This window comes from Elephantulus edwardii, unplaced genomic scaffold (assembly GCF_000299155.1).
Source record: "Elephantulus edwardii isolate Elephantulus edwardi_28Jun2011 unplaced genomic scaffold, EleEdw1.0 scaffold00371, whole genome shotgun sequence".
Lineage (NCBI taxonomy): Eukaryota > Metazoa > Chordata > Mammalia > Macroscelidea > Macroscelididae > Elephantulus > Elephantulus edwardii.
The window spans coordinates 1,134,220-1,143,755 of record NW_006400121.1 but is presented as its reverse complement, the minus strand read 5'-3'; the positions used below and the strand labels follow the sequence as shown (position 1 = coordinate 1,143,755).

Below are 9,536 nucleotides of genomic sequence, written 5' to 3'. Positions count from 1 at the left end.
TTCAATCATAATGCCACATTCCTCCTCACAAAGCCCAGCCTCCCTGATAATCTGTTCTGCATATAGATTGAAAAGGCATGGAGATAGGACACATCCTTGACACATACTCTTCCCAATTTTGAACCATGCAGTGTTTCCTTGCTCTATTGTGATGACTGCCTCCTGGTCCAAGTATAGGTTTCACATTAGCACGATCAAGTGTTCTGGGATTCCCATTCTTCTCAGAGAGAGCCACAGTTTGTGATCCACACAGTCAAACTCCTTTGCATAATCAATGAAACACAGATGGACATTTCCCTGGTACTCTCTGCTTTCAGCTAAGATCCATCTAACATTAGCTACAGTATTTCTGCTACCATGTCCTCTTCTAAACCCAGCCTGCACTTCTGTTGATTTGTTGTCCCAGGTTTTTTTTTTTATTGGCTAATCTTTAGCAGAATCTTGTTTGCATGTGATATTAATGATACTGTTTTATAATTTTCACACTCTGTTGGATCACCTTTCTTTGTAATGGGAACAAATATAGATCTCTTCTAGTCAGTTGGCCAGGTGGTTGTCTTCCAGATTTCTTGGCACAATCTGGGTCTATCCAATCTGAATTTCAAAATCATTTCAGGAACAGGTTTGTGGCTATGAACAGTAATGAGCCAAGACCAGATGAGTTGTGAGAGGATATCAAGAATATCATCCAGGGCAAGCTCTGGTGGCCTAGTGGCAAGAAGCTGCACTGCAATCCCAGAAGTGAGCGGTTTTAATCCACCTGATGCATGCATGCACATGCACACACACACACACACACACACACAGACAATATCATTCAGGAAGAATGCAAGAGGTCATTACAAAGACAGAGGAGGAAGAATAGACCAAAATGGATGTCAGAAGATATTCTGAACATTGCACTAGAATGCCAAGAAGTCGAAGCAAAGGGAAGAAATCAAGCTATTAAGGAGTTAAACAGAAGATTTCAAAAGGCAGCGTAGGAAGACAAAAGTAAAGTATTACAATGAAACATGCAAGGAGCTGGAGTCAGAAAATCAAAGGGGCTGAAGTCAGCATTTCTTAAGCTGAAGGAACTGAAGAACAAATTCAAACCTCGAGTTGCAATACTTAAGGATGCCTTGGGCAGAATATTAAATGATCCAGGAAGTATTAAAAGAAGATGGAGTCATTGTACCAAAAGGAATTGGCAGACATAGGGGAATTTGATGGAATAACATATGAGCAAGAGCCTGTGGTGATGAAGGAGGAAGTTCAAGCTGATTTGAAAGAACGGGCATAAAATAGGCCCCAGGAATTGATGGTATACCAATTGACATATTTCAACTAATAGATGTGAGTGAAAGATATAGGTTTCTAAAATTTAAATAAAATTTGTATTTGATGCTGGTTTATTTATAAAGTTCATATACATTGCTTTTCACACTGGATCTTTTCCATTTCCTTTACCCACCCCTCTCTTCACCCACTGAATTGTTAGACCCTATGATTAACAACCTCCCCCCATTCTCACTCCTATGCTCCTCCCCCAGCCCCCCGTGGATCCTCACAAACATTCTGCAATAATGGTTTTATACATTATTTGTCCTTTTGCAACTAAGTTAGTTCACTTAGCATAATGCTCTCCAGTCCCTCCCAAGTTAGATAGTGACTTACAAAATCATTGCTCCTGCGTGCTGCATAGTTTTGCATCATGTGAGTGTGCCTTAATTTCTCAGTCCATTCAGTTGTGGTTGGACATTTGAGCTGTTTTCATGTTCTTGTGATGGTGAATAACGCTGCTATGAACATTGGTATACAAGTCTCCATTTGTGCCTCAGTTCTCATTTTCTCAGGGTATATTCCAAGCAGTGGAATAGCTGGGTCATATGGAATTTCTATGTTCAGCTTTTTAAGAAAATGCCAAATTGCCTTCCAGAGTGTTTGTATGATTTTATAATTTCACCAGCAATGTATAAGTGTTCCTGTCTTGCCACATCCTCTCCAACATTTATTACTTGCTGTCCCGTTAAACTTTGCCACTGTCACTAGAGTGAGATGATACCTCATTGTGGTTTTGATTCACTTCTGTCTTATTGTAAGTGATTTTGAGCATCTCTTAATGTGTCTGTTGGCCATCCAAATATCTTCCTCTGTGAAAAGTCTTTCGGTGTATTTTACCCATTTTGTAATTGTGTTATCGGTCTTTTTCTCGGGAAGGCCCTATAGGATTCTGTGACTTGTTGTTATGTGACTCTTGTCTGAAATGGTTTTGCCAAATGTTTTTTCCCAGTCAGTAGGTTTTCTTTTCACTCTGTTGGGAAAAGTTTGGATGTGCGCAGGGATTTAATCTTTAGAAGGTCTCTTTCATCAATTTTATCCTCTCCAGATTGTGCATTTCTGGCTGTATTTGGCAGTCTCTTTATCCCATTGACTAGGCCATCTAAGCTTGACCCCAGTTTGCCTCTATGAACTTACAGTTTTGGGCTTTAATCCCAGGTCTCTAATCCACCTTGAGTTGATTTTTGTGCATGGTGTGAGATGTGAAACTGTTTCATCTTTCTGCAGGTAGCAGTCCTTTTTTGCCAGTACCGTTATTGAAGAAGTTGGCTTTTCCCCATTTGATAGGTTTTATTTCCTTGTTGACTATCAGTTGACCATAGATTGTTGAGTCCATTTCTGGATCCTCAATTCTGTTCCATTGTTCTATGTGCCTGTCATTGTTGAAAGGTATCATTTGAAGTACAATACAGCATATATTTTGGGTACTCTTTCACAATCTAATACAAAATTAATGAAAAATTCAGCTCTTGTGGCTTGGTGGTTAGGAGTTACACTGCTAAGGCCCAAGGCAATTGGTTCGGATCCATCAGCTGCTCCACAGGAGAAAGATGGGCAATCTCATCCCGTGTGATTTACTGCCTCTGAATACCTGGTGGAGGGTCAACTATGAGTCAGTTCCATCTTAAAAGTATATAACAATAATACAAAATTAACATAAAGTGCTATACTTCTTAAAATAAGACATCTTGAAGGAGTTTTTAAAGGTTCAGACAGATAAGGAAGAGTTGCATTAATAAGCTATTGTTGTTGTTGTTGTTGTTGTTAAGTGCCGTCGAGTCGCAGGCGACTCATACTGACCCTATGAAGGAGAGTCCTCGACGCTTGGGTGCCTTTCATCCTCTCTCCAGGTTCATAGGGTTTCCGGAGGCAAACTATTATGGAAGTGGATGCCACTCCTCCTTCCAAAAACTATTATTAGCTACTTCCAATTTAATTTTAATGTAAATGTAACAAAGCATTGTACTCTGCCACATTCCAATCATGTAGGTTGAAGAAATGCTACCATTTTCTCTTTTAAATCTGCACTGCAGATAAAAGCCATGTGCACGTAACTAGGGTTTACTTGATTTTAGAAAAATCTAGAAAAAGAATGCCAAATTTATACCTGCATTTTTATTTCTTCATATGCCAGAATGACATTTCCTTTGCAAAATTATGAAAGTGGTTTGTTAAGCAATATACATCATAGGATTAGTTTATGTCGCAGCATATTTTTACTTCTATAATAAAACCTATAGTGTTAAAACCTAGTTATATATGACTAAAGAAAAAGGGATGATATTTTATGGGCTTTAGTGTGCAAAGCACTTGGTTTTCATATGCATTTAATCTTTACAACCAGTTCTGCAGTAAACAGTTTGTTAGTCCCATTTGCTAGATTAGAATTAAGCTCACAAAATTAAATAGTTTACTTATTAAATTTTAGACCTGTATTTGAATTACTGTACAAAAATCCTCACAAAAACTGGACCATTAAGCAATATCATGATAAGTAGAAAAAAGATTGAAGTTGCCAAGGATTTACTTTTACTTGGATCCCTAATCAGCACACATGGAAGCAGTTATAAGAAAACATATGACATATTTCATTGGGCAAATCTGTTACTAAGAACTTCTTTTATAGAGCAAAAGAGCAAAGTTATCAACTTAAAGACTAAAGTGTACCTGATTTAAGCTGTAGTAACCTCATTTATGTCATACGCATATGAAAGTTTGACAGTGATTGAGGAAAACCAAAGAACTGATGCCTTTCAATTATAGTGTTGGTGAAGAATATTGAATGTACCATGGACTGCCAAAAGAATAATCACACCTGTCTTGGAAAGTATATAGTCAGATATCCTTACAGGTAAGAATGGTGACACTTAATCTCTCATGCTTTGGGTATGTTGATAAGAGGGATCAATTCTCGGGGAAAATTATCATACTGAGAAAGAAAGAAGTGCAATAAAACAATTCTTATACCTATCCACACATGAGTGAATAAACTGACTATGATAAATACATATCATGCAATACTACATGACACTAAAGAATAACAGAAAATTATTAAATAACGCAGAACATAGAAGAATCTGGAGAATAATATGTGCTGAATTAAATATTCATTCTTATTTCCAGGGTGTCAGAACCAACTCACAATGATCTTCCCGTGGGTTTCTGAGGTTATAAATTTCACAGGAGGAGACTGCTCATTTTTCTCCCTCAGAGTCATTTGTGGATTCAAATTGCCAGATGGGTGTGACCATTGGGTTAGAAGCAAGACTGCCTGTGGACTACATCTCCAAATTAGATATAAAAGGATAAATTTTATATAAGCCTACTATTTAAAACAAAACAACACACAAAACACACACCAACTTTAAAACCAAACAAACAACTGAGAAAAGGTGTACATAAAGAAAGAAACATTCTTTGGGTGTAAGGAATTGCATTGCCAACTCCAAAGGCACATGGTACAGCTACTTTGTTAGACAAAGATGAGTAATCTCCTCCCAAGCAACTTACAGCCTCTGAAAACCTGCTAGAAGGTCAATTACAACTTCACAATATGTAACAACAACAATTTTAAAAAGCCATGGCAGGTGTGAATTGATTGTATTTGGCCCGCTATTTCATAAAGCAGGGAGTCAGCAGTATGCGCCTGCTTTCTGGTGGGGCAGTGGTCTGGAGCAGCCGGATTCTACAGAGGTTTGATCTTGTTTTCAGGTGAGACTTAGGTACAATGTTTATCAGCCATCAGGAGTGAATTGATTGTGGAGCTCCCGATTAAAACAAGCTTGTAAGCAGGAGTGGCATCCACTTCTGAAATAGTTTGCTTCCGGAAACTCTACAAACTTGGAGAAATGATGAAAGTTATACAATTGTTCAGGTCTTTCGTTTATAGGGTCTCTATGAGTTGTCTCTGACTCAATGGCATTTAACAACAACAACAAAGCAGGTGTACTGGCAGAAACTTCTTGATGATTACAAGGATGGAAGGGGAAGGAGTTAGAAGGAAAATCAATAAATAAATTAAAGATATATATTAAGATGGGTGAAGGGAAAAGCAATATATAGTAGAAGATCAACCAGCAAGCACAATATCCGTAAAGAAAGGGAAGATGGAAGTACACAAGAGATACAGTCAACAAATACACAATTATATACCCAATCCTGTATTACTAATCAGAATGCAAGAAGTGGTTGGGAAAAAAGATTAATAGAAACAAGAATTACAGGAAGGAACTGGGAAGAGAGTGCAATTACATTTTGGGTATTATTATTAATGTCATAAAATGTTTTGTAATAATTGACTGGAAACCTCATTTTCTCTATAAACTTTCACTCAAGTAACAATTTAGAAAAGTAGGAAAGAAATAAAATGAAGAGGTCTTGTATAGCAGATTTACCCCAAAACAATAATAATTTGATTTGTTGACTAGGCATTGATTGTGGCTCTCTGTAAAATGACACCATTGATCCACTTTACTACCCATATATTTATTTATTTATAAATTCCACTCCAGTACACATTTTTTAAATTTATTTATAAATCAGACATACACACCTGAGCTAAAAAAGTATTTACTTCCTAAAATATATACTGTGAATAACTATTAGGAACCTCTCCAGAGTACTGAAGAGCAACAACTTCAGTCCAGAGACTAAGATACACCTGATCCAGGCCATAGTCTTCACAATTGTTTGCTATGCGTCAGAGAGCTGAACAATGATTAGGGATGATAGAGAATTGATGCCTTTGAGCTGTGATGCTGGAGAAGAGTGTTGAATATACCATGGACTGCCAGGAAAACAATCAGGTTTGTCCTAGAGAGGGTGAAACCAGGCTGCTCCTTGGAGGCAAGGATTCTGAAGCTTTGTCTGACATACTTTGGTCATGTTGCAAGGAGGCACCAGTCCTTGGAGAGGGACATCATGTTTGGGAGAGTGGAAGGACAGAGAAAAAAAGAGGAAGACCCTGGATGAGATGGATTGATTCAGTGACTGGGTAATGAGGGATGGTGTGTCAGAGACAGTCAAGTCAGCACAGGATAGAGCAGGTTTCAGCGCTGTTGTACATAGGATTGCTGTGAATAGCAGGTGACTCAATAGCACATAACAACAACTACATATACAAAATTATGAAAATTAAGATCTCAGTGGATTATCTTGTGCCCCCATTGGTGTGCACACAGATCATTATTTTAAATCAGGTGTCAACATCCTTTCCAGAAAATGCCAGAAATGGTTTTGAGGCTACACAACGTCTCTTGTTACAGGGGATTTTGTTGTTTAGGTTTTGTTGGTTTTTTGTTTTTTTTTTTTCTTTTTAAAAAATTTAAATAACCTTTGAGGGGTGGGCGGGGAGAAAAGTGCAACAATGAATGAATGGAAATCCAAATTCACTGTAAATGTTCATTTAAATTAATAAAAAAGTATAATAAAAAATGTGGGAAAAAAAGAATTATTTAACTAAAGAAAAAATTCAAATAACCTTTTAAAAAGGTAAAACCTTTTGCATTCTTTGTTCCAAGGTTATACAAAAACAGATTTGGACCAGTTTGACCATTGTTGTTCATGTTATGTGCCAAGTTGGAACTGACTCATAGCTAACTAGTGGTTTTCAAATGCTATGAATTGTTAATTGTATGAAAGGAGATTACCTATCTTTTTCCTGAGAAGCTTCTGGAGGATTTGAACTACCTATCTTTGGATTGGCGGCACAACCCTCGTAGGTCACCAACATTCCCTGTAGTTTGACCGTATCTGTTTTAAACCATCGACCATTCTGGAATAGGTTATTCCAAACAATAAACTAGTAAATAGATTCTGTCTTAACTACTGTGAACAAGACACATTCCATACACTGAAGAGTAAAGGAAAAAGCTAACTTCTGCTAAGGAGGTCAAGAAGGTCATGTTTGAGATTTCAAAGGTGGAAAACTGTCCTGGAAGAAGCAAGTAAATCCAATGTCGTGGTGTGGGAAAGACTTTGCTTGTCCATGTGGAAGAAATTTAATGAGAGGGATGGGTTCATCTTATGGGATAAGATCTATGAGTCAGGCAGGAGCCAGCTTGAAGATGATTTCCATAAAGAAAACCATTGGAAGCAGAAATGTAGTTAAATTTGAGGAGATAAAATCACAGATTATTTTAAATCTCAGGAATGTGGACAAAATGAAATAACTAGAAGATGATGGATAAAAGATTGGCTCCTGGGGGGTGGGAGTGATGAATGAAAGTTAAAGAAAAAGAGATTGTTCTGATTATGCCCTGAAGCTATTTAAGATAATTATTAAACTTGTAAGTTCTTCATTATTATTCAACCTTGAAAACTGTATGCTGTTCTGACTTTCATTAACCAAGCCAACTAAATTTAGAATAAAATTCTTATAATCCCACATATTTTATTTTTTTTTTACCACTTTGAGAATTGCACTAAACCATCCTCCTTAGGATAAAGAAAGACATCATACTTGGAAAATGAGAGGGTTAGGGAAAGACAGGAAGTTCTCAACAAGATGAATAGATACAGTCACTCCAACAGTGAATTAAGCAGAGAAAAGAAGGTGAGCATTGTGCAGGGTTGGGCAGCGTTTCATTCTATTGTGCATACGGTCAGAGGTGAGTTGAGGGCGTGTAACAACAACCATCGCTTTAGGATACAGCACAAGAAAGAGATAAAGTAGACTATCTCCAGGAGAGGAAAATGGGTGTCTTTCCTAAGAGGTGGAAGGGAGAAGATACACAATGTGTTCTTTTGAGCTTTCTGAATATTGAACGCTGGCATTCTACTTCCTAGCACCTTTATAACTAGCAAATAAATAAGATTCAATATCACATGAATTTTTAAGTTGTACTTATTTTGTGTAGCCCCAGGAGAATGTGACTCAAACTAAAAAAAAAAAAAAAAAATCATTGCCATCAAGTTGGAATTGATTAATAGTTGACCATTCGACTGGTTTTCACAGACTGTAAATCACACTGGAGGAGACTGTCTCCCACTTAGCTTGTAGTGGTTTCAAACCACTGGCGAAACACCACCCTTCGAGGTAGCAGAACAACGCACTATGGACTAGGCCACTAGAGCTTCAAGGAAACTGTGACTCCATAAAATGTGACAGTTCTTCTGGACCTGTCGGCCACCCTTGAGCCGGCCCGCGGGGGCCTCAGAAGCCAGAGTTCGCCTCCTATGGCAGAGTTGCCGCCATGGCCAAGTACCTGGCCCGGATTACCGTGATAGGCATGCAGGCGGTGGGCAGGACCTTCGCTCGGGGGCCGTGCGGCAGGAGTTTGCAGCTAGCCCGGCAGCAGTTGATGCCCAGCTGGCCACCAGTCTGCTGCTGCCCCCAGCCTCTCAGGCTTCAGCCTGGAGGAGGCTCAGCAAATCCTCAACGTCTCTAAGCTGAGCTCTAAGGAGATCCAGAAGAACTAGGAACACTTGTTCAAGGTGACTGACAAGTCCGTGGGAGGCTCCTTCTACCTACAATCCAAGGTGAGTGCCCTCGTGCTCCTGCAGGGCCTCTCCAAGCCTGACTTCCAACACGGAGTGCAGCGATCCAGAGGTGGTCCAAGTGAAGGAGCTCCTTGATGAGGAAGTAAAGATCCAGGCCCAGGAGGACAGAGCGAAAGAACAGCCATCCAGATGTGAATGTCATTCTCCCTCCCCGCCCTGTCCACCCCTCTAATTTATACTTGGTAATAAACATTGTTGGGGGGGGGCGGGCGGGGGAAAGGAATAGTGACAATTCTTCAAAATTTGTTTGATTGGGAAAAGTAGGCAAATTTGCCAATCTACAATTCCAAAACAAGATTAAAGAGGTTTAGAACTTTTGAGTGTATTTATATATGCAACAACAATGTACAATTAATGGGGAAAAAATTCCTCTAGCAAAGAATGGAACTCCAAGTAATACTCCAAAAGTCAACTTTTTATAAAATAGTTAGACAATTACTCAAGAAAATTAAAGATACCATATGACTCAGCAATTCCATGTCAAAGTATATTCGCAAGATAAATGGAAACTTATGTTTATAATTTGAACACACATGTTTATGGCAGCATCATAAATATACGAAGATGAGTCTCTCATTTTGAATCACGTCACATCAGCAAATGAAGGTCTCAAAAGCTTTACTCCATCTTTGTCATTAAGATTGACACTATGTGGAGAAAGTAGAGCTTCTCCAACCTGACAGGCTTTCTAACTTGACAGGCTTGGATTTTCATAA

At 38.6% G+C, this 9,536-nt stretch overlaps 1 pseudogene; it reads left to right on the top strand.

The window, feature by feature from the left end:
- The first annotated feature begins 8,513 nt into the window (after window positions 1-8,513).
- On the top strand, window positions 8,514-8,992 carry LOC102844883 (annotated as a pseudogene).
- Window positions 8,993-9,536: the final 544 nt, after the last annotated feature.